Below are 21,957 nucleotides of genomic sequence, written 5' to 3'. Positions count from 1 at the left end.
TCACTCCCCCTTGCCAGGATCACAGCAATACAGCCAGCCCGGGGCTGTGAGCACCTTGGCACACTACTGCTGCAGAGCTCTGGGGAGGCGCTACTTATCGAAAGGGTGTCACGAGTAGCCGATGAATTGGCGCGTCTGCTGCCATCACATCATTCTGCTGGGTAATTCCGAAAGGCCATCGCTTCCTGGAAGCCCTTAAAACCAAGCCAGCATCCCGAGGGGACAGGCGACAGCCCATGCAGCAATGCTGAGGTTGGGAAGGGAGACAAAGACTCTCAGGACAGAAGGGACCATTATGCTCATCCAGTCAGGCCTGCTGCATGACCCAGGCCAATGGGAGGGCAGGCAGGCCTGGAGGATGGATGCTCATCCCTCTTGTTGCTCTATAATCTGCAGCATCTGTGCAGACAGTTGATAGAAAGACCACCACCTGTGGAGATATGTGGATGTGTAGCATTGTGTGTGAATCAGTTAATTCACTGCCACTGCTTGCTGGTGTGCAGCTCCTGACACTTCCAAGCTGGAGGGAGCAACATCTGTTGCTTCCAAGGAACCGCCTCTGGACAACACAGGTGTCCCGCCCTCCTTGGCTGCAGTGACAGTGGCAGCCCAAGGGGGAACTTTTAAGATGCGGGGAGTGGACGTGGAGTGATCTGACTGGACTCTTAACCACCACACATGTATGTGTGCTTGGATGTGACTCCATGTTACCAGGGTTCCCTGAGCTTTAGCTGGAGACAGCTCATTCTGGGCCTGGGGCCCTCACATGGAGGAGTTAATCCTAAACAAATGAACTGGGCTATAAACACACAGCAGGTTCCTCATCCATCCCTGGTGTGAATCAAATGTAACCTCATGGACGTCTGTGGAGAGAAGAGTCAGGCCCAGCAACACTCACACATTAGCCCCAGCCCCAGCCCCATTCGGCACAGAGTTTTTAATGCCTGGGGTACGCTTCTAGCCACTGATCATCAGACTGATGTCTAGATTCTGTTCATCCAGACAACGGCCAGTTTTGTAAATTCCATCGGGAGTTCAGTCCCACTCTCGACTGGATGCGTAACACAGAAACCCCACACAGGCTCCTCTAAGCCTTGAATGCGTCGGCACTGCGATGGCCCAGCTGTGCTCACGGAAGGCGCTTTCTCCTCTCATCACAACAGTTACCAGATGAGTTGGACTCCGGAGACATCTCCTCCCCTGGGCCCCGCCAAGAGCAGTCCCAGCAGAGCCAGTCAGGGGAAATGCTGCCTAGTGCTTAAAGCAGGGCTGTGTTGTTAGCCGCAGAGAAGAAGGAGTCAATGGATGATTTGCTCAAGGCCACTCACTGAGTCGGGGCAGAGCCAGCATTCAAACTCAGGAACACCTGGCTCCTCTGCCTGTGCTCAGGTTGCTAGGCTTCATCCTCTCCAGGGCGTCCCTCTGGCTAATGGCAGCAGTGGGAGAAGTTTGGATGTTCAAGGCACGCACCGACTAAGTTACTCATCTCAGTGGGGTGGGAAGGGAATTTGAGAGGATGGGGGATCGAAAGCGGGGAGGGAACTCCGGATGCGATCAGTGGGCTGCACTGATGGCCCTAATGCTGGGGCATAATACAGGCTGCCAGTTAAGAAGGGTTTCTGGGGTACAGCAACGGGTACAGGGAGAGCCTCTTGCCTCCACAGCAACGTGTACCCAAGTGACAGTTTAACCACCAGTGCTTGGCAGGCTAGGCCAACAATGGAGGAAACGCCACAGAGGTCACCTCTGCATTCTCCTTGGGTTTATGCTGGGCTTAAGAAGGAGCGGAGCAGCCTGTCCTTAGTTCCTCGTTCATCTCTCCTTCTCTAAATCACATGCATCTGCCATTTCATGCTCCAGCACCATCAATCCAAGCCAACAAGGGACAGAGCTGAGTATCTATAAAACTCCCCACACATGGGACACGCATATTCCCCATCCTCTTTGCAACCTGGGACAAGGGGAGGTGTCCCCCACAAAGCAGTTGTCTGTTTCCTAACCAGTGCTGCTTGCCTCTGGAACGTCCTGATAACTAGCCAGTTTCACAGGCGCATAAATGTCTCGTATTTTCTCCAGTTATAAATTTTTGTATTACAGGAGCACCAAGACTCCCCAAAGACGACTGAGGCCCCATTGTGCTAGGTGGTATATATACACATATACAGCACAGGGCCTGCTCCAGCTTTTTTGCTGCCTCAAGCAGCGAAGAAAAGAAAAAAACAAAGAAAAAAAACAATCGAGCTGCTGCGGAAGTGCCGCCGAAGAGGAAGAGACTGAGTGAAGGACCCGCCGACGAAGCACTTGAGCTACCTACCACCAAAGTGCCATCAAAGACCCGAACGTGCCACCCCAATAACGGACAGACTGCCGCCCCTTTCTATTGGTCGCCCCATGCATCTGCTTCCTTTGCTCGTGCCTGGAACCGGCCCTGATACAGCAGAACCTCAGAGTTATGAACACCAGAGTTACAAAGTGACTGGTCAACCCCACACCTCATGTGGAAGCGGAAGGACGCAATCAGGCAGCAGCAGAGACCAAAAAAGCATATACAGTACAGTACTGGGTTAAACAGAAGCTACTAAAAATAAAGGGAAAGTTAAAAAAAAAAGATTTGACAAGGTAGGGAAACGGTTTCTGTACTTGTTTCATTTAAATTAAGATGGTTAAAAGCAGCATTTTTCTTCTGCATAATAAAGTTCCAAAGCTCTGTTAAGTCAATGTTCAGTTGTAAATGTTGAAAGAACAACCAGAATGTTTTGTCCAGCATTACAAACAACCTCCATTCCTGAGGTGCTGTAACTCTGAAGTTCTACTGTAGTGAGAGCCTCCGCCCAAAACAGCTTAGCGTCGAAATAGACAAGACAAAGGATGGGAGAAAGGAAATATTATTACCCTAATTTTACAGAAGAGGGAGGGGGAAGAGAAATTAAGTGACTTGTCAAGATCACACAGATTAGACCCAGCTCTCCTGAGTCCCAGCCCACAAGACCATCCTGCTCCGAATAGACTAGACATCTTACATGTATGGTACACAGTGCCTTTCACCCGAGATGCATTCCCCGCTCTGAAAAGTGTATCAGCACCTTTGAAATACAGCCACCTCTGGGGGGTGTGAGAGCGAGAAACCAACCAGGGGAAACATGGACCCAAAGCAGCAGGACAAACTCCCTGTCATCATCACTAAAACAGCTCTACTTAGGCAGAGGAACTAACGGGGCTTTGGTTTTAAGGTACTTATCATTAAGGCTGAGCTTGACAGCAAAGCACTGAGGAATCTATACTAGGCCAAGATGAAGCATGCCCCACTGCTCAGTCACTGATGCCGTCTCCCTCAAAGTCCCCTGTTTACCTAGTGACCTCGGCCCACCCTCTTTAGATTGTGAAATCTACCAGGGTCTCACCCAACAGGTGCCAAGGGTGCAGTTTATCTCCTACGCGTCACCCAGCCTGGGCAGTAAAACCAGAATGGTCACTTTCCTAGTCAGTTTCAGTGGGCAGCAGTATTGTGTATTTAATGATCATTTGACAGAGCTGAGTACACAGTGGGTCACCGGAAGCTCACGCTGCTCGGAGCACCAACCGTTTTCGTTATGAACCATAACATCCTTATCATGATCCCGCCCACAGCTGGGAATGCACAGTCCCTGCTGACTGGCTGACAAGCCACAGTCCTTTCAAAACATACGGCCCTGGCACTCAGGAACACCGCCTACAGATAATGCGGTGCACTGCTCGGCTCTGCCCAGAGAGACGCTCTACTCCCTCTCTAGTGCATTTACACAACCACCCAGTGAAAGGAGGGGAGGTATATTAGGTCTCAGCTTTCCCAATTTCTTTTCAACTCAGTTCTGTCTCTGGTGAGTTGACCAAGGTAAAATACTATGGTGACTTCCCTGCGACATCATCTCCTTAGCTGAAAATCAATGACAACCCTTCACTAGTGTATTACCCCCTACATAAGTATCTCTTCTATGCACTACACGGGCCTTCATAAAAATCCCCTCTGTGCACAACTGTTCAGAAACATCCCCCCTCCATGCAGGCTAACCTCCATAAACAGAGTCAGCCCTAACACCCCAGCTGCTCTATGGCTGGAGATGTGTCAACAGCAGTGGAGACGGGCTTAACCCAAAGCACAAAGCACCTCAGCACAAGATAAAAGCAACAGTTTCTGCAGTGGAGCTGGAATTTAGGAACAAACATCCATGCATGTAGGTATACCCCAAGTGGGTGCTAACACATTGGCAATGGTGTGCCCAACAGGAGTCCCCCTTCAGAGCCCAGGCTGCCCCCTCCATCTCCGGTGTCTGAAGAACTGAACAAGAGCGGACATGCTCCCAGCAGCTTTGTGAAAATATGTGGTGGGTCTCTAGAAACAGGTCAGAACCAGTAGCCTGGATTCAAGCCCTCCCAAACCTTGGGAAATTTCAGATCTAGATCCAAGCCTGAATTTCTTGGCGACGCATGGGTCTAGCTCTGCTCTCCATGTACAACCCAGTCCATTTCAGGGTCATTAAAACCAACATGGTGGGTATGTACGCACGCATGTACACGGTGTCCTGCACACAAGATCAGTTCAGTGCAGTTCCGTACATCAGAGCCTCTAACGTTAGCGTACAAATGCTCTAAATAGGCAGTTCAGCAGTAAAGGGTGGCCCTACCCAGCTTTCTACTACAGTTGACAGAAAAGTGCCAATTATTTTTCCATGGGGAATTTTGAACATATTTCATTTTCATTCAAATTTCCCATGGGTTTTTCCCTCCAATTTTTGAAAACTGACTACTTTTAACTCAATATTCAAATTTGTTTTTCCTCAAAAAACCCAAATGTTTAACTGAAAATGAAATAAATGTTTTCTACACAACCATTTTTCACTGAAATTACGTTTCAACAGATACATTTTGACCAGCTCTACCATCATACTTATTCTCCACTTGTATCTTCATGATATGTCTGAGATGGCATTAACAAAAGAGCATAAGAACGGCTGTACTGGGTCAGACCAAAGGTCCATCTAGCCCAGTATCCTGTCTACCGACAGTGGCCAATGCCGGGTGCCCCAGAGGGAATGAACAGAACAAGGAATCATCAAATGATCCACTCCCTGTCGCCCATTCCCAGCTTCTGGCAAACAGAGGCTAGGGACACCATCCCTGCCCATCCTGGCTAATAGCATTTGATGGACAGTCCTATGCACCAGGAACTTATCTAGTTTTTTTCTGAACCCTGTTATAGTCTTGGCCATCACAACATCCCCTGGTAAAGAGTTCTACAGACTGACAGTGTGTTGTGTGAAGAAATACTTCCTTTTGTTTGTTTTAAACCTGCTGCCTATTAATTTCATTTGGCAGCCCCTACTTCTTGTGTTATGAGGAGGAGTCAATAACACATCCTTATTTACTTTCTCCACACCAGCCATGATTTAATAGACCTCAATCATATCCCCCCTTAGTCGTCTCTTTTCCAAGCTGAAAAGTCCCAGTCTTATTAATCTCTCCTCATACGGAAGCCGTTCCATACCCCTAATCATTTTTGTTGCCCTTTTCTGGAGCTTTTCTAATTCCAATAGATCTTTTTTGAGATGGGGCAACCACATCTGCACACAGTATTCAAGATGCAAGCGTACCTTGGATTTATATAGAGGCAACATGATATTTTCTCTCTTATTATCTATCCTTTTCTTCATGATTCCCAACATTCTGTTCACTTTTTTGCCTGCCACTGCACATTGGACGGTCTCACGACACGTGGAAGAGCCCTAGGGTGACTACAGGGTCCTTTATCAATCAATGGAGGCCACCAATGGATTTAAAGTACCTGTGAGCCAAGCCCTGGGTCAGATCCGGAGTTAAACAGAGCAGAGGGTTACCTGGGAGTCTCCATTCAAGTATTCCCCAGCTGTGTCTAATTTGACTGGCTTGTGTTGTGTTCGGGTGGCATTGTTCCTAACTCAGATACTGTGCCTTATGCTCCCTGTCAGCATTAATAAAGGTGTCAGTCACAGTGTTAGTCAGCCACCTAATCAAGATCTGCTTGGCAGTATTAGTTACCAGCCCCACCGGTGACCAAGGAACAGGCAGGGAGTGGTCTGATCTACCCGCCCTCCACCTCCATCTTCCTGCCCTTGTGGCAAGCCGGCATCATGTTTAGTCTCACCCCAGGGAAAGAGTTAATCTGCCAAAGGCTGGGGATATTTGAATACTGGCAGGCGGAACAGGCAGTTTCCAAGAAATGACTGAGCCCAGGCAGCAGGCACAGCCAGCAGGCATCAGTGGGTAAGGACTGTACTGCACCCTGGTTGAGGTGAGGGTAGCACACACAGTGAGCGTCAGTCGGAATCACCATCCAGGTTGTGGGCAAGGGGCTGCATTGCAAGCGAGTCAGCTCCAGGGTAACAGACGCAACCACCTGGGCTGCATCCTTCCATGGATCCCTAGACACGCAGCAGCATACTCGCTGGCAGTCTCATCTTCTCTCCATGCAATATTCATGGGCTCAGTTGTTGATGCATCAACATGACACGCATCCTACCAGCCAACTCTCCACCCGCCATCTGGGGCGTGGTTTGATTTCTTTGGCACGAGGCCTCGCCCGAGTTCCTGCAAACTTTTGTTTTCCTAGATTTTATTCTTTTTTATTCTTCCCTCCCCCCTCCCGTGCACCACAAGCAAGGCCTAAGGGCAGGGCGATTTGTGAGCAGGTCGTTCTTGGCAGGAGCTCTGCCACATCCCTCTCACCTCCATACGGCCATGTTGAGAAGCCTCCTGAACAAAGCTATGGCCAACGCAATACCCCTGGGGCTCAGCAAGCAGCTGGATGGGCTTCCAGCGAGGCCTGGGTGCAGTCACCTGTGCCCCTGCCTTCCTCTCTGAATCACAGCCAGCCCCTCACCCACTCCCAGCCTCACCTGCCTCGGGCTAATTGGCAGCTGCTGCCGGCAGTTTACAAAGTGACTCAGGTTCCTCTTTAATTACACTGGACGCAGGGGAGAAGGGCACCAGGCACATGGCTCACTTCTGTGCTTCTCTGTAAACCTAATGGGCAGGATACACATCACCCAGCAGTGACTCTGGGGACACCTGCATCCCAGGACATGGTGGGGTGCACACCAAGCCACTGCCAATGGCCTCGGTGTGGGCCCTGCTGGAACCGTAACCCTTCGGGGTCACCCTCAATGCTCTCATTTTGGACAGACTACAGTAAATCACAAGACTGGAACCTACCTGCGGAAATCCCGACAATCAACACAAAAATCAGGTTTCCTGGGACAGAGATCGCTGGGTAAAGCTAGCTCGACTAATTTTCCACTGACTACGCTGATGATGACCTTACAACACCTTTCACCTGAAGGATCCCAACCCTGATGCCCATATCAAATTCTCTGAAGCCAGAAGGGCTCTGCGAGTCATTGCAGGATCTGGTTTTTAAGTGGGTCTCTTCATAGCAGCCAACATGTTCAACAGTGGCCACCGATTCTGCCTCCTTTGGGCACTCAGCACCCCTGAAAATCAGGCCAAGGCATCTCAAGGTGCACATTCACAAACTGAAAAATCAGTGGTCATTTTGCAAAGTTTGGCTGAGGGTTTGTGTCCCCACCACTGAGATGCAGTCACCTCTGGGTTGAGACAGGACAGCTGTTTACCTATCTCCCAGGGATACTGTCTGGGATTAGCCAGTTAACCAAACTCTACACCCAGCAACCAGCTTGGGACAGGAAATGAAGAGAACCCCCCCTGGCCTATTGAAACTGTGATGGGGAATTCAGGTACAGAATTTAACTCTGCCTACTTTATACATGAACCTCTGTGTGACTAAGGAAGCATCCAAGCCCCATGGACAAGACATGCAATTGCAATGACAGGGTGTCATTACAAAGGAGGCAAAGATGGCCTGGAAGAGGAGGTGCTCGCAGCTAATGGTGGGATGGAATGACGCTCTCCCCCCACCCCTGTGAAACCCCAGTCAGACACTAGCTGCCCACCCCCTTGTTTTGGATCGTTTCCATTTCTCCCTGCAAAGGGGTTGGCAAGAGTGAGGGCCACTCCTGTGAGCCGCTGGTGCCGTCACTAAAAATACACCGTGATTCAGGTCCAACAGGCCCATGCCTGCAGGGCTGCAGCTGGTGGTTTCCCCTTCGTTACATAATTGGTTCCTTGAATTTGGCTGGTTATATTCACAGAGCGGGCACCAGCCGTGTTGCCCTCCATGGGGATGCAGCGCCTTCGATAAGCAGGCACTGGACCACGGCAAGACTCACCCAAGCTGTTCTGAGCCACAGCAAACCAGCCTGTGGCATTGGCGCTGTCTCTGCTGTTTGCTTGCCAGCCTTTGGGTGGAAACTGGGAATCTGTGGACGGCAATGGGGCAGGCAGGGAGCGCTGAGTGTGCAAGGTGTGTGTGTGTGGGGGCACTGGACGTCCCAGACACTGGCACCAGCATTGGAGGGTGTATGTTTAATAAACACCTCTGGATCAAAACAAGAGGACTCTTCCTCATGCATCTGCCTTCAGCCCTGGAGCTGGCTAGACCCCATCCTAAGGTACGGTCTCTCTGGGGCTCACGCACCATGAGAGAACGCGTCAGCGTTTGCACAGAGAGCGAACTACAGCCACCACACCCCTCACCGCTGGCCGGGATTGATGTGGTTAACCGCCTCGATTGACACCTCCCCCCCACCCTACCCGTGTGTGGGATACACAGGCTAATGGAAACCATTTCTCCGAGCCAGGCCCCCGCCCTTGCTGAAGCGTCTGGGATTCCTGCAGGCCTGAGGTAATGGTCAGACTGGTGGGGCCTTCATGAAAGGGGAGGGGGAAAAAAAAAATCCAGCCCAACCTGGGCCTCCCCTCTGCACTGAGCCGTTTGTATGCTGAGCTCTCAACCCAGGCCAGACTGGAAAGGGAGGTGGAAACTGGGATGTGCGGGAGGGACACAGCCTCCCCTTCCCCAGTTCTCTTACATATCAGAGCCCGTAGTCCAGATCTTCTTTCCATCTCTGAGTCTGCTTCCATTTTCACTGGAGAGGAGCCTCGTGCCCCAGTGAAATCCCACCAGTATCTGCATTAGGTTTATATGAAAGCACAACCCTGTCTGTCTGCTTCAGCACCCCAACCAAATCTAAACACAAGACGCTTCCATTCTGCACCCCACCCTACCGCAGCTGTCCTAGATAGAAGCTGCTCCTCTCCTCTCTTTCCCACCCTCTCCAATGCCCTGTTGCTCATGCAGAACAGGCTACCTTGCCCCCACCCCAGAGGCAGCTGCATTTCAGCAGCAGGCACAGCGACTGGTACAAGCACTTTGAGGTAGCAGGGACCACGCAAGTCAGCAGGGGCTGAGGATTGTCAGTGGAGAAAAGTTAATGTTCGTCCAACAATTTGCTGTAACCTTTTCAAAAGCAAAAAATAAAATGATTTGTCTAGAGATTTTGCATAAGTTCTTAGACACGGCTCTGGGGCAAGGAGCCAGGCTGCTCTAAACCTAGTGGGGTGGCGTGGCTGCAGTCCAAACCAGGCTTTGGCTTCCTTCTTTGTTTTCCTATCCCTTCCTTCACCTCTTCCCCTCCCCCAAATCCATATCACTCTCCTCTGATTAAGGCATTGCTGGAGCGTTTGGAAGCACTTTTTGCTGAGGAAGCAATTTGCTGCAATGCATTTGGGACCAGAGGGGAGGGCAGCAATTGAACTAAGGACCCTGGGGACTAACTTGAGGTCCGTTCTCAGCACCTGGCCTTCACCCAGTGAATATGTGGGCACCTGCCACCCAACGTCACTCAGGCTGCAGCAGACACTTGGATGTCTCTGGTTTTGTTCAAAAACAAACCAACCGATCTCACGAAGACTTGGGCGCATCAGGCTGAATTCTGGTCACGTCTGCCAAGTCCTGAGTGAAATGCCTCTTCACAAAGGGACGGCTTAGCACGGATGTGACACTAGGCAGCCACTTATTGTTCGTACAGCACCTAGCACTGCGGGCCTTGGCTCTAGGACTGGGAACCGCCAGCACTGCTGCCATACAAATAATAATCAGCCACACATCAAAATGCTTTACTCAGGGAAAGAAGTATTGTTACCTCCCCATTGTGGAACCTGAGTAAGGACACCTGGGCTCTAAATCCAGAGTAGCCAGAGCTCCCGTTTGCTGATGTATCTCCTAGCTGCCCTGAACAGCTGCTAATTCCTTGCATGCTTTGACACCATGGCACCGTAGGCTAGAGCTGTCAGATTGCCCCAGCTAATTAATGTTGGTCAGGTTGGTTCAGTTTGTGGGTAGGAGACTTGCAAGGAGAGCCACTGCAGAATGCTAGATGACTTCCCTCCACTAAGTACAGCAAATGAAAACCCAAAAGCTGCCGCCCCCTTGTGGCCGGTGAAGATCTGGAACTTGCAGCAACTGTGGATTCCTGCAAGGCAGGAAGTTAGTTCAGAGTCTCTCCTTGTGTTTTACAGATGGAGAAAACGAGGCAGAGAGCAGGGATGTGCCTTGCCCAAGGCCACCCAGCGAGTGAGTGGCAGAGGCAGGTCTGCCGAGTCTCAATCCTGAGCTCTAACTACTACACCCTCCTAGGGTCACCGGACAGCAAGTGTGAAAAATCAGGATGGGGTTGGGGGGTAATAGGAGCCTATATAAGAAAAAGACCGAAAAATCAGGACTGTCCGTATAAATTGGGACATCTGGTCACCCTACACCCTCCTGCCTTGTGAAACTCTCCATCCCTGGGAACAGCAGCCCCACGGAGAGCACTGCCTAGAACAGGAAGATTTTAAGGGCCTGACTTTCAAAGGAGCTGAGCGCCCAAAGCTCCCATTTGCGTCAATGAGAGCTGCAGCCCTCAGCCACTCTGAGAATCCAGCCCCTAAACATCGATCTACGTTCCAAACGGCCATTGTTTTAAACTCCCACCTCTGCTGAAGCCCAGACCCAGCAGCCTCCCTCTGCCGGCTACCAATCCAGAAGGCATCTATCTGCAGGGCAGCTGCCTCCAGCCCATCAGACAAAAGGACACAGCAGGTCGAAGGCAGACAGAGAAAGGGGGAGAAAAGGAAAGGAAACATTCTCTCCTCCACGGCGCGTCTGTGCCCAGATAAACCAGGCATGAGCACAAAGGGGAGGCTTTGTCTGGGGCTGAGGAGCCGGAGGAATCAATCAGCGCACAGCAAGGAGGGAGAAGGCGAGTAGCGGAGCTTTGGAAGGATTTATTATTTTTCCCAAATAATAATAAACTGGCTGCTGATTCTTCTTCTCCTCCCCCCAACCCCCGGCTGTTGGGTTTCTTCCCTGACAGGCATTTTACCCCCTGCCTGGCTTGTTTCTCATCAGCCAAGTGACAGCAGAGTATTGGAGGGTATCATTCAAGCCCTGCTATCGAGGGCTGTGGCTTGGAGAAAACACATAGCTGCTCGACTTGCCTTTCCCCATCTGTGGACTGCAACCTCCCAGGGTGGCGGGCAGAGGTGTGTTGTGGTCCTGCAGCCCAGCCTTCTGCTGGATCAGTCACGTCAGGTTGGATTCTGTTCTCAAAGGCCAAAAATCTATGGGCCGGCTGCCCAGCTGGTATTGCCGTCAGAAGCACTGCACTGATTTATACCCGCTGGGGATCTCGCCTTAGCCAGCTCCTGGGTTTTCCTATGCCACCTATCCCCATACTGCCTCAGTGCTTCAAAATTACCCATAAGCACATCCAACTCGGGGCCTCAGAGGAGGAAATGAAGGGGCTGCAGAAGGCCAAGGAGTTAAGAAATGGAGGAAAGTCCCACAGCTCAGCCAGCCAGCTGGTCAGTCCTCTGTCCCCTCCCACCCCGCCGCTTGCCTTCCCACCAATACAGCTCAAATTCAAAGCCTGAGCTGCCAACATTTTAGACGGGGACTCGGGGGAGCTCTTTGGGGCGGGCCTGTCATTTCCTCTGCCTACGTAGTGCCCAACACAACAGGGCCCAGACCTGAGTGGCCTCCAGGCACTGGCCCAATATCAATGTTATACAATGACAATGAGGAGCTACAGGTCTCGAAACGCCAGCCCTGAGCCGATTCCCAGGCTAGGAGGTGCTGAGCTCTTTTAAAAACGTGCCCTGGATGGAGGGTGCTGAGCGCTTGAAAACTGAGGCCCAGGTGTGGAGTTGCACCTAGGGGTTTCTCACAACCATATAAAGTTGGTCAGTGACCCACTCCCCACCTCAGGGTGTGGATCAGTCTCTAATCACATTAGGGAACGGGTGACCTTTCCTGCCTCAGGCAGTGGTTTCTCCTTTTTCCCCTGCCACTCAGCTGAGCAGCATTTTCCTCTCTGTGCTCAATCAGCCAAGGTGGGAACTAAGAGCTTGCTGCATTGCACGTTCACCACCACCTTATCAGTAGATCTCAAAGCACTTTACAAAGATGGTCAGTATCATTATCCCCATTTTACAGATGGGGAAACTGAGGCACAGGATGCGACTTGCCCAAGGTCACCTAACAGCTCAGCAGCAGAGCTGGGAATAGAATCCACAGCCTGTGTCCCAGTCCGGTGCCCTCTCCACTAGGCTCACCGAGCGGACAGCCTGCACAGCAGAGCCCCCAGCTGGAGCTGGGTCTGCTCACACAGGACTGCATATTCTCACGCAGTGTAGAGCTCAAACGAAAGCAAGCCTATGAACTTGCAGGAATCTTCCTTGGGAATCTCACCACCTGCTCTGGACCTAGCATGGTCATTAAACAGAATAGAGGCTGGGGTTCCTTCCCTTGAGAATCCAATAGCACATGACTTTCATCAGAAATCTGTGGGAATGACAGGACTGTGGCATCCTGTGGCACCAGCCAACCTGAGCAGTTTACCATAGATATAGGAATAAGTACGCTGGCCACTGAAAGGCAGCCACCTCTGGGGTGGAGTGCAGAAGTAATGCTACGTAACAGTTTAGGGCAGGAAGAGAAGGATGCCGTGTCCAAATGAAACTTCAGGGGGAATTAGGAAGGCAGAAGGTAATGACCTAAACTGGGATTTGGCCAGGGCACTGCCTACACCCGTGAATGCAGCCAGGGGCAATTTAATGCCCAGGCAAGTCAGGATCATGGATCAGAATGATGCCTCAAATATCACAGCCCCTGACCACAAAGCTAGGGCACTGGTTTGTTTCTGAAGAGAGCCCCATCACACCCACACCACTTCTGGCAGCACCTGGGTGCTATAGTCTAGGGGATATGAGGAAACCCCAGCCAGAGGGGGCCGGATTGTGAATCGCCAGCATGCACAGATAACACTGAGCCTATGAGAGCCCCTTGTGGAACAGAGAAGAGAAAATCAAGCCAAGTGGGAGCTGCAGCTCCTGCTGCTGTTCTGGCTCAGTGAAAGGTCCATGTGGCTCATAGACTGAAGCTCGCGGCCCTGAGGAAGGAGCCTGGCCCAGGTGTTGACAGATTGGAGGGGAATTTTAAACATCTCCATCCACCAGGATTAAACAGTGGAAGGTAAAGGGGAAAAGAGAGACACACACAAACTGCTATGTTCGCTGATAGCCAGGGGGCTGGCAGACGTCCTAGCGAGGACCCTGAGCTAGAGGAGGAAACGAACTCAGGATGACCATTATGTGCAGGAGAGGGAGAGCTGGACCGGCAGCCTGTGAGTCCAGGGCAATGACTGCGCATGATCACGGCATGATCTCATCAGGGAGGGGAGGCCCCAGACTAATGATTCTCCGCTGCTCATTACTCACATCTACTGATGAGCAAAGCTTCCCTCTCCCCCCTGCATGATGATGATCACTTGCCTGTGATCTAGCTCATGGGCAACTGTCTGGAGAGACTCGTATTAAAGGGCACCAAGCAGTCTCCTTACAGGGATAGAGGCTTTAACCTGGCTTGGTGCTGTGACCAACTGGCCCCCTTCCCCAGAGGGAACCTTCCGCCTTGGACAGTCCGATGGAGCCAGTGTGACAAACTGGGAAAGTTCTTAATGTTTTCTCTGAGTACTGTGTTGGTGCCTCAGTGTCCCCATGGCCGTTCTTAAGTATCTGGCAGAGCAAAGGGCCAGTGCACCTAAATGCCTGACCCTCTGTCTCCTAGCAACTGATGGCCTGGGCCCCTCCTCTGCAAAGGTGCCAGCTGAAGGTGTTGGAGACAAAGGGATCAGGTGACCTCCTGGCCCGGGAAAGGGGCTGAGGAGAGAGGAGGGGCTGGGAGGGGTGGTTAGTCTGGAGCTGGCTGGGGTCGAGTGAAGTGCAGACCTGAGGGTCTGGCTCACTGACCCCCAGAATGGACCCAGCCGAGGGGTCCGGTTCGCTGTATCTACAAGCTCTGTTTTAGACCCTGTTCCTGTCATCGAATAAACCTCTGTGTTACTGGCTGGCTGAGAGTCACGTCTGACTGCAAAGTGGGGGTGCAGAACCCGGTGGCTTCCCCAGGACCCCGCTGGGGTGGACTCGCTGTGGGAAGCGCACGGAGGGGCAGAGGATGCTAAATGCTCCAAGGAGAGACCCAGGAGGTGAAGCTGTGTGAGCTTCTTGCCCTGAACAAGTCTGCTCCAAGGGAGAGGAGGCTCCCCAAAGTCCTGACTGGCTTGGTGGGGAGCAGTTCCAGAGCATCACCCGGTGACTCCGTGACAGCCAGACCGAGGGGGCTCCATGTGGATAGAGGCATCCCAGCTAGGATTTTCCCCGGCTCTTGGGAATGAAAGGCATTAGATCACAAAGCCTGCCCACAAGGGCACCACCCTGAGAAGAGAAATGGAGGAATCCTGAGTTGGATTTGACCTCCCTGGACGTGAGTTCCAGGTCTCCTCCCCTGGGCTCTGCTCGGATTCCTGTGCCTACTGAGAATCAGGGGCGGCTCTAGACATTTTGGGGCATGCCACGGGGGGCACTCTGCTGGTCGCCGGTCCCGCGGCTCCAGTGGACCTCCCGCAGGCATGTCTGCGGAGGGTCTGCTGGTCCCGCAGCTCCACTGAGCCCGTGTGGGACCAGCAGACCCTCTGCAGGCACGCCTGCGGGAGGTCCACCGGAGCCGCGGAACCGGCGACCGGCAGAGCGCCCCCCACGGTATGCCGCCCCAAAGCACGCACCTGGCGTGCTGGGGTCTGGAGCTGCCCCTGCCTAGAATGGACACTGGGCATAATCCTCAGGAGAAGGCCTGGAACTTGGGTACCACACCCACCTGGAATGGACTCGTTTGTTCCCTGAACTCCTACCCACCATAGAGTATAACTGTGTTTTCCCCATCGCACCCAGCAGTGTCACAAAGTCTGGACGTTCTGGGGACAGGGCGCTGCACCTGTGGGAGACACAACTGGCTGAGGTTGTGGGATCAGCTCCAGAACAGCTTTTCCCAGAGTCAAGCAGGGTGGGGGAGGGAGCTGGTTACGAACAGGTCCTTAGAACTGACAGACCTGCTCAAAATTCCCGCCCCTTCTCCCCCTCCGCCACCCCCCACCCACCTCTCTGACTTGGCCTGGCCCTTCTGGCCAATTTTTCTATTGTCTGTTCTCCTCACTCAGACTTGCTGGCCTGGCAGAAGGCAGATGGTGACAGGCTAGGTGCTGCATGGGGACACACCCCTTTGCTTTGCAAGGGGCTCCAGATGCTGGGGGAGGGGGAGCTGCAAGGCGTACATGCTTGGGGAAATCACTTCCGAGATGTCAGGCTGCCTCTGCATTAGTTTGGGAGCACAGGGACTTTCCAGAGAACACCGCGTTCCTGGCAAACAAACAGCATGTGACTGCATGAAGAACCAGCCCTTCACCACTTTCCAGCTCTGAAACAGACAGCGAGGAGGTGGCACTGGGTGCTTCTATTTTCATCTCCCTGGCAGTGCCAGCTTCACCACAGCCTGGAGATCCTTTGGCAGCTTGAGAAGCAAGATGAGGGAAGGAAACAGAATCAGATCAGCACCCAGGCTGGCTCAGGAGAAAGTGCCCCATGGTGGAGCCTGAGTGTGAAGCCTAGCAGAGGAGGTGGCCAGAAATGCATAGGCGGGTTCAGCAGGGGAGAGACCAGAGTGGCTCTGGGCAGAGCCCTGCCACCCAACCCAAATCCGATGGGATTAGACTGCAAGTGCCATGTTTGGGTCGCAAAACAACCTGACTCTCTCGGGGTTAACTCGGGTCACCGCTGATGGACTTCTCCTGCCCGTGGATTCGGCATGGTGGTGGCTGCATGGCCCACTCCTGCCGGCCACTGCCACCTTTCTGTGTTATGCATGCCACCGCGCGAGCATGGCAAGGCACTGCGCACAGTGCAGCTGGGGGGGGGGCGGCCAGCAGGAGTGGGGCAACGCACCTGCCATCATGCCCACCCCACAGACAAGAGGTGGGATCAAGTCAAAATGACGCAACCTTCTCGCACAGGTCGGGTCAGGTGTGCGCTCGGACTTGGGTCAAGCACCATGGCATGACTCGGCATCCCCTCTGCATCCAATCAGCCATGGGGAAACTCAGAGGTGAGGGCGCTGGCCATGCGCCGCCGCCCCCACCACTGCAGTCTCAAGGGCCTGACCGGATTTGGGGAACTCATCATTGCAGGATGGATCTGCCAAAGCAGGGGCTGCCCTGGGCATTCCAGGATGCTTGGCTCCCTTCCAAGCCTCAGCCTCTTGTGCTAGGCTCCAGCCTCCTAGGTGGTCTGCTAGGCTCCATGGTTAACCAGGTTGTTTTTCTTTTCACGGGTAGAACAGAAACTGCTTAAGCGCAAAAAATTCCCTGCTCTGTTTTCAGTTGTCCAATGCAAACAACTGCAAGCTGCCAACCCTGGGGTCGCAAAGAGAACTCCAGGAGAGCAGGCTGGAGCCACACAGCTAGGCTGGCCCTTCCCAAACCCTTTGTCCTCCCCCTCACTAGGGACAGGGACCTTTGCTGAAATGCACATGGTGAAATCTGCAAAGCAGCTGGGACCTCCCGGATTTCAATGGGAAACAGCTGCAGCAAGGAGAGGCCACGCTGGATGGACGGACAGCCTGTTAGATCCCTGCTTCGGGAATGGTTCACTGAGGGTCTAGGGAAGGCAGGTACAACCCCAGAGCTTGTGTCACTGGCAGCGAGACACTGTACCCAGTCCCTGGGCTTGCTCTGGGTCTGTGAGAGGAGACCCTAGTGTTCCTGGCTGCTAGGCTCCTGTCTCCCGTCAGCTCCTTCCACTGCACAGAAAAGCCTGAATTAAGTGCTCACCCAAGAGGCCAGCGAAAAATCACTTGCAGAGCAAAGGTTGTTCTTTAAGCACTGGTTGAAAGAAATTGCACTGGGAGACTTGGGGATGCTTTAAAGTGGTTGCTCCCAGACCCTAAGCTGCCTGTGAGAGGCAAGACCTCTGTGTGCGCTTAATGGGACTCCATGTGCGCAGAGTAAACACTAGAGTCTGCAGGGAAGGATGCTACAAGCTCAGGCCAGTCAGTTTACTTTAGACAGACTCCAGCAGCACCTTGCTCTTCGCCTTGCTACCATCACTCTCCCGCTCTAGATTTACAGCTCAGGGTAATACCCCTCTGCCCTGCCTGGCTGTTTTTATAGCATCTTCTCTCAAATCAACCAGGTTAAGAACAAGGAGTGGCACCCCCACCCCACGTGCTCCTGTGCTGTTCCCCCCACAGAGCAGTTCCTGCAGAATCTGTGGCAGGGACATACCTCCCTGAGCAGTGATCCCTTCCCCACCCCCTCTGCAGAGAAGGGGTTGGAAACAGGGCAGCAGGGTGCAGATGCTGCTGAGGTTTGCACCTGTGTGGCCCACACTATCAAGCTGTGCACTGACTCCCTTGCACACCCCCCTCCCAATGCCACCACATCCCCTCTCTGGATTCCCAGCCCCAAACATTGGTGATTTTCATGCTGCCAGAAAATGTTTTCCTTAAAACCCACAAGCGGGTCATTATTATCAATCATTAACAGCCACCTAAGCTACCAGAGGTCCTTAACTCCTTCACTGCCGGATGCCAGCAGGGCTGCCCAAGGCTCCCACACAGCTTGCCCTGTTCTGATCTCTCTCTAAAGGCCAGGCAAGCCTTGCATGTGCTACAGTGGGCCTGCTGGTGCTGTCCCGACCCGACTGTAACACAGAGCTTTTTGGAAGCCCCCACCTTCCACATGGCCAAGTTCATCTCCAGCTCCTCCCCACCTGGGGCCTCCTCCTGGCATTGGGGTAGCCGTGAAAGCCAGGTCAGTCGTGCATCAGCGTTTCGACCCATCCAGTGAGCTTATGCTCGCTGGCCCAGCTGGGAAAGACCTAGGCAACACGGGGACTGGCTGAAGTAATGGACAGGCACAAGAGCAGACATGGTCATGCCCAGGTTCCTGGGAGGAGATGGAGGGTGTCAGGGTGGTCTCTGCTAGCTGAGGCTTTTGCTTGCCAGCTTCCACTAGCGTATGCCCTCTCTTGTCCAGAGGGCTAAGCTCCACCCTTCCTGTTTCATGCAGTACTCATATAGGATCCCCCGGGGCCAGATTTCCAAGGGCACAGCACCCAGATTTTCCAAAGAGCTCAGCACCCAACATGCACCCAGTGGGGCTCTCAGCAGCTCCTTCCCCCTTTTCTTCAGCTTCACAGCAGGGGTGGCTCCAGGCCCCAGCACGCCAAGTGCGTGCTTGGGGCAGCAAGCCGTGGGGGGCACTCCGCCGGTGCCGCGAGGGCGGCAGACAGGCTGCCTTTGGCGGCTTGCCTGTGGAGGGTCCGCTGAAGCCAGGGGACCAGTGGACCCTCCGCAAGCAAGCCGCCGAAGGCAGCCTGCCTGCCGTGCTTGGGGCGGCAAAATGCCTAGAGCCGCCCCTGCTTCAGAGATCCTGCCAGTCCAGCAGTCTGAGCCCCCAACCTGCCCTGCCTTCAACCCCTTCTTCCAACCCCAGGCAGCCACGCCCTCTGCTTTCTGCTCACCTAGCAGCCAGAACAAAGGATCACCAGAGGCTGAGCCCAGATCCGCCTTATCTTACCTCCTCTAGCAAGTCAACATCTCCCGGCTGGGCTGTGTGCACTGAACGGAGCTGCACTGCTGAGTCTTAAAGGAGCAGCACCTGCTATGCCTCAGCTGCCTTTAGGAACCACCTGCGAGGCCCAGAGTGGAGCTAGCACTCAGCTGGATGCTAGACCAGCCCTTCTCCACTGTGACCCTGCTGGCCTCTACAGAATTTAAAGCTTTCACTTCAAAGTTAAATCATGTTTCTGGCCATCGGGTCATGGAGAAAACCACCCAGATGTGCTGTGCCCCCACCCCCAAGAATGCCTGCCTGAAGTGTGAAATAATAGCTCTGAGCTGCCAACATTCGTTTCAAGGAGGTGTTGACTCTGAAACCTAATGATGACAGTTAAACACATTGACTGTGTCACTGCTGATCATTTTACCCAACTGCTCTGTTGTTCTGGGTGGCTCTTGCCTCCCCACTTCCCTCGTCCCCTCAGTCTGACCCCTGCCACCCAGGCCCCCAACACCATCACCTCAGGCAGAGCAAATTGACACTCTCGTAAGTCCACTGTTAGGAGGTATATATGTAAGGGCATCCTGATGGCATCCTTGGGCATGAGCAATGCTTATGCCCAGCCCATAGGGCCACACAGCAACTCCATTATTTCATACCGTCTATGGGCCTGTTCCCATAATGACTGCTGAGCACCTGCCCCATGGACCCCACTAGGCTTTCCCTCGAAAGGAGGTGAAGGGAGGAGAGCGCCCTGTCCATGCTATGAAGACAAACGGACTGAACTTCGGGGTCATGAGATATGAAACCACTTGCCTCATGGTAGCAGGTTCAAAACCAACTCAGGCCGATAGCAAAGCTGCATGAAGGCTGCTTGGTGGCTCAGTGTGAGATGAGTTTGGTGGGTCTCAGCCCAGCTTCTAGCCGACAGGCACCCCCGATCACACCTGGCTCCCATTAGCCCCATCACAGGCATTGCCAGCAGAGAGGCCCAGAGCTGAACCATCCATGAAGACTGAGTGACTCTCTCCACCCCAGAGCTGGTCTCATGTTGGATCTGCACATAGCTGGGAGGCGCTGTGCCAGCCTCCAGACCCGTCAAGCCGGATTCTCTCGGGCCAGAAGCTAGGTGGCTCGGTAGCAATTTAACAGCCCTGCATGGTGAAGTTGGGAGTGTGGAGGTGGAAGGGAGGGGGAGGAAACCTTGCACAGAAAAAAGATGACTGAATTGCCCCTTGGACCATGGTGCCATGAGCCAGGGAAGCCCAAGGGTCCGCTTGGGGAAAGCTCCTTGCCCCGGCCTGGGTTACTGAGCAGGTGCTAGCAACGTTGGCTCCTCCTCAAAGAGAAGGCAAACATGAGTGGCCCTTTGGAGCACATGGTCCCCTGGTGCTTGGCTGGCAGCCTTAAAGCTCTGGCAGCAGTGCGAGCCCTCGGAGGACAGCACACACCTCTGCGCTTTGCCGCTCTGCTCCCCCATCAGACGTGCCGTCCTGCATGCTGCAAGAGCTCTCCCCCAGCAACGCCTCAGCCACCCACCTGGGTCTGACCGGGGCAGAGTGGCAGCTGCAGTGGCGCCCCTACGATGGCTGCCCTCAGCCCAGCAGCTCCTCCCTACGCCTGGGCTCTGTCGCCAGCTTGGGTCAGGGACTAACGCTGTCTCGTCTTTCTCTGCTGGGCACAGCCACCAGTGCTGCTTTCCGCCACAGGCAACCTTTTCCGCCCAGGGCTCAGGAAAGACTCAGGGCTGGAATAGCAGTGGGGCTGGGACTGAGGGGCGCTGGCAGAGCTGCAGGGGGTGAGGGGAGACCCAGGGCAGGAACAGCAGTGTGGGGCTGGGACGGAGGGGCGCTGGCAAAGCTGCGGTGGGGAGGGAGGGGGAATGTAGGAATAGCAGGAGGTGACGGGTCAGGAATGGGATGCATTTGGCAGCACTACATGTGATGTGAGGACCCAGGACTGGAACTGCAAGGAGGCTCCAAATCAGGCGGGAGATGCTCTGGCCTGTGTGGGGAGGAGCCATGGGCTGGAATACCCTGGAATGCTGCCCGTCAGGAGGAGGTGCAGTCAATGGCAGATCCGCGTGGGTGAATCTTGCATGCACTCAGCCTAACTGGAGCCAGGGCTCTCCATCCCCCATTTGGACAAGCACAGAAATGTAATGCAGTCAAAGGCTAGTCTGGCAAGCAGAGCTGCAGTTGGATGCTGTCACCCCGCTCCCTGCCCTGGACACTAACACTGCTCCTCTCATCCCCAGCCCCACACGCTCCTCCAGCTGGAAACAAAAAAACAGCCCACAAATCCCACTTGCATGTGTCCGATCAGCTCCTGGCCAGGAGCCTGGCCGCAAACCCCACACCGGAGAGGCAAAAGGACAAAGAACGCCTGAATGTAAACAGGGCTGGAGAGAGCTCCCCAGGCTCTCTGGACAGAGCTGGCCTGCAGCAAGAAGAGAGACTCTCCTTCAGAAAGGACCTGCCCTAACAATAAGCCCCCTCCAATGCAATGACAGAAGATATGGGGCTTCTCCGGCCAGACACAGATTCTGGGGTTGAGGACACCTGGGAGGATTTAGGGGCGGACTCTCTTCTTGTCAATCAGAAGCAACTCCTGTGTGGGGGGTTGATCCGGCCTTTCACTTGCAAGGAGCAATGCCATGCTGCTTATTCTAGCATCAGCTGAGCTGAGGGCACCATTGCACACAGTAAGAGTCTCTGCTTCAATCAGCTTACAATAAACTACACAGACAAAGAGTGTTACAGATGCCAAGAGGCTAAGTGACTTGCCCAAGGTCCCACGAAGAGTCTGTGGCAGAGCCAGGAATTGAACCCAGCTCTCCTGGGGTCCAGGACAATGCCCTGCCCACAAGTCCATCCTCCCTTTCTTATTCTTGGGGCGTTTTCTAGGACTAAGATTTGCCATCTCATATTGTGCCCATCACTCTGACCCACCTCCCTGCCTCCCCCTAGGCAGCCCGAGGAAGGAAGAAACTCTTCCATAATACACTTGAGCCAATTGAGCAATGCAATGCAGGGGGGAAATTCCTTCCACACCCACCCCCTGCAAACTGTCAGTTTAGCCTTGAAATGGGAGATTT

The 21,957-nt window shown here is 53.5% G+C and overlaps 1 protein-coding gene across 2 annotated transcripts in view; it reads right to left on the bottom strand.

Moving 5' to 3' along the window:
• The window catches only part of PLEKHA6 (pleckstrin homology domain containing A6), a 134,194-nt gene that overhangs the window by 58,427 nt on the left and 53,810 nt on the right, over positions 1–21,957 (bottom strand). The window lies entirely within an intron of this gene.

Source organism: Gopherus flavomarginatus, chromosome 5, assembly GCF_025201925.1.
Source record: "Gopherus flavomarginatus isolate rGopFla2 chromosome 5, rGopFla2.mat.asm, whole genome shotgun sequence".
In the NCBI taxonomy this organism is placed as follows: Eukaryota; Metazoa; Chordata; order Testudines; family Testudinidae; genus Gopherus; species Gopherus flavomarginatus.
This window is presented reverse-complemented; position numbering and strand designations above follow the sequence as displayed.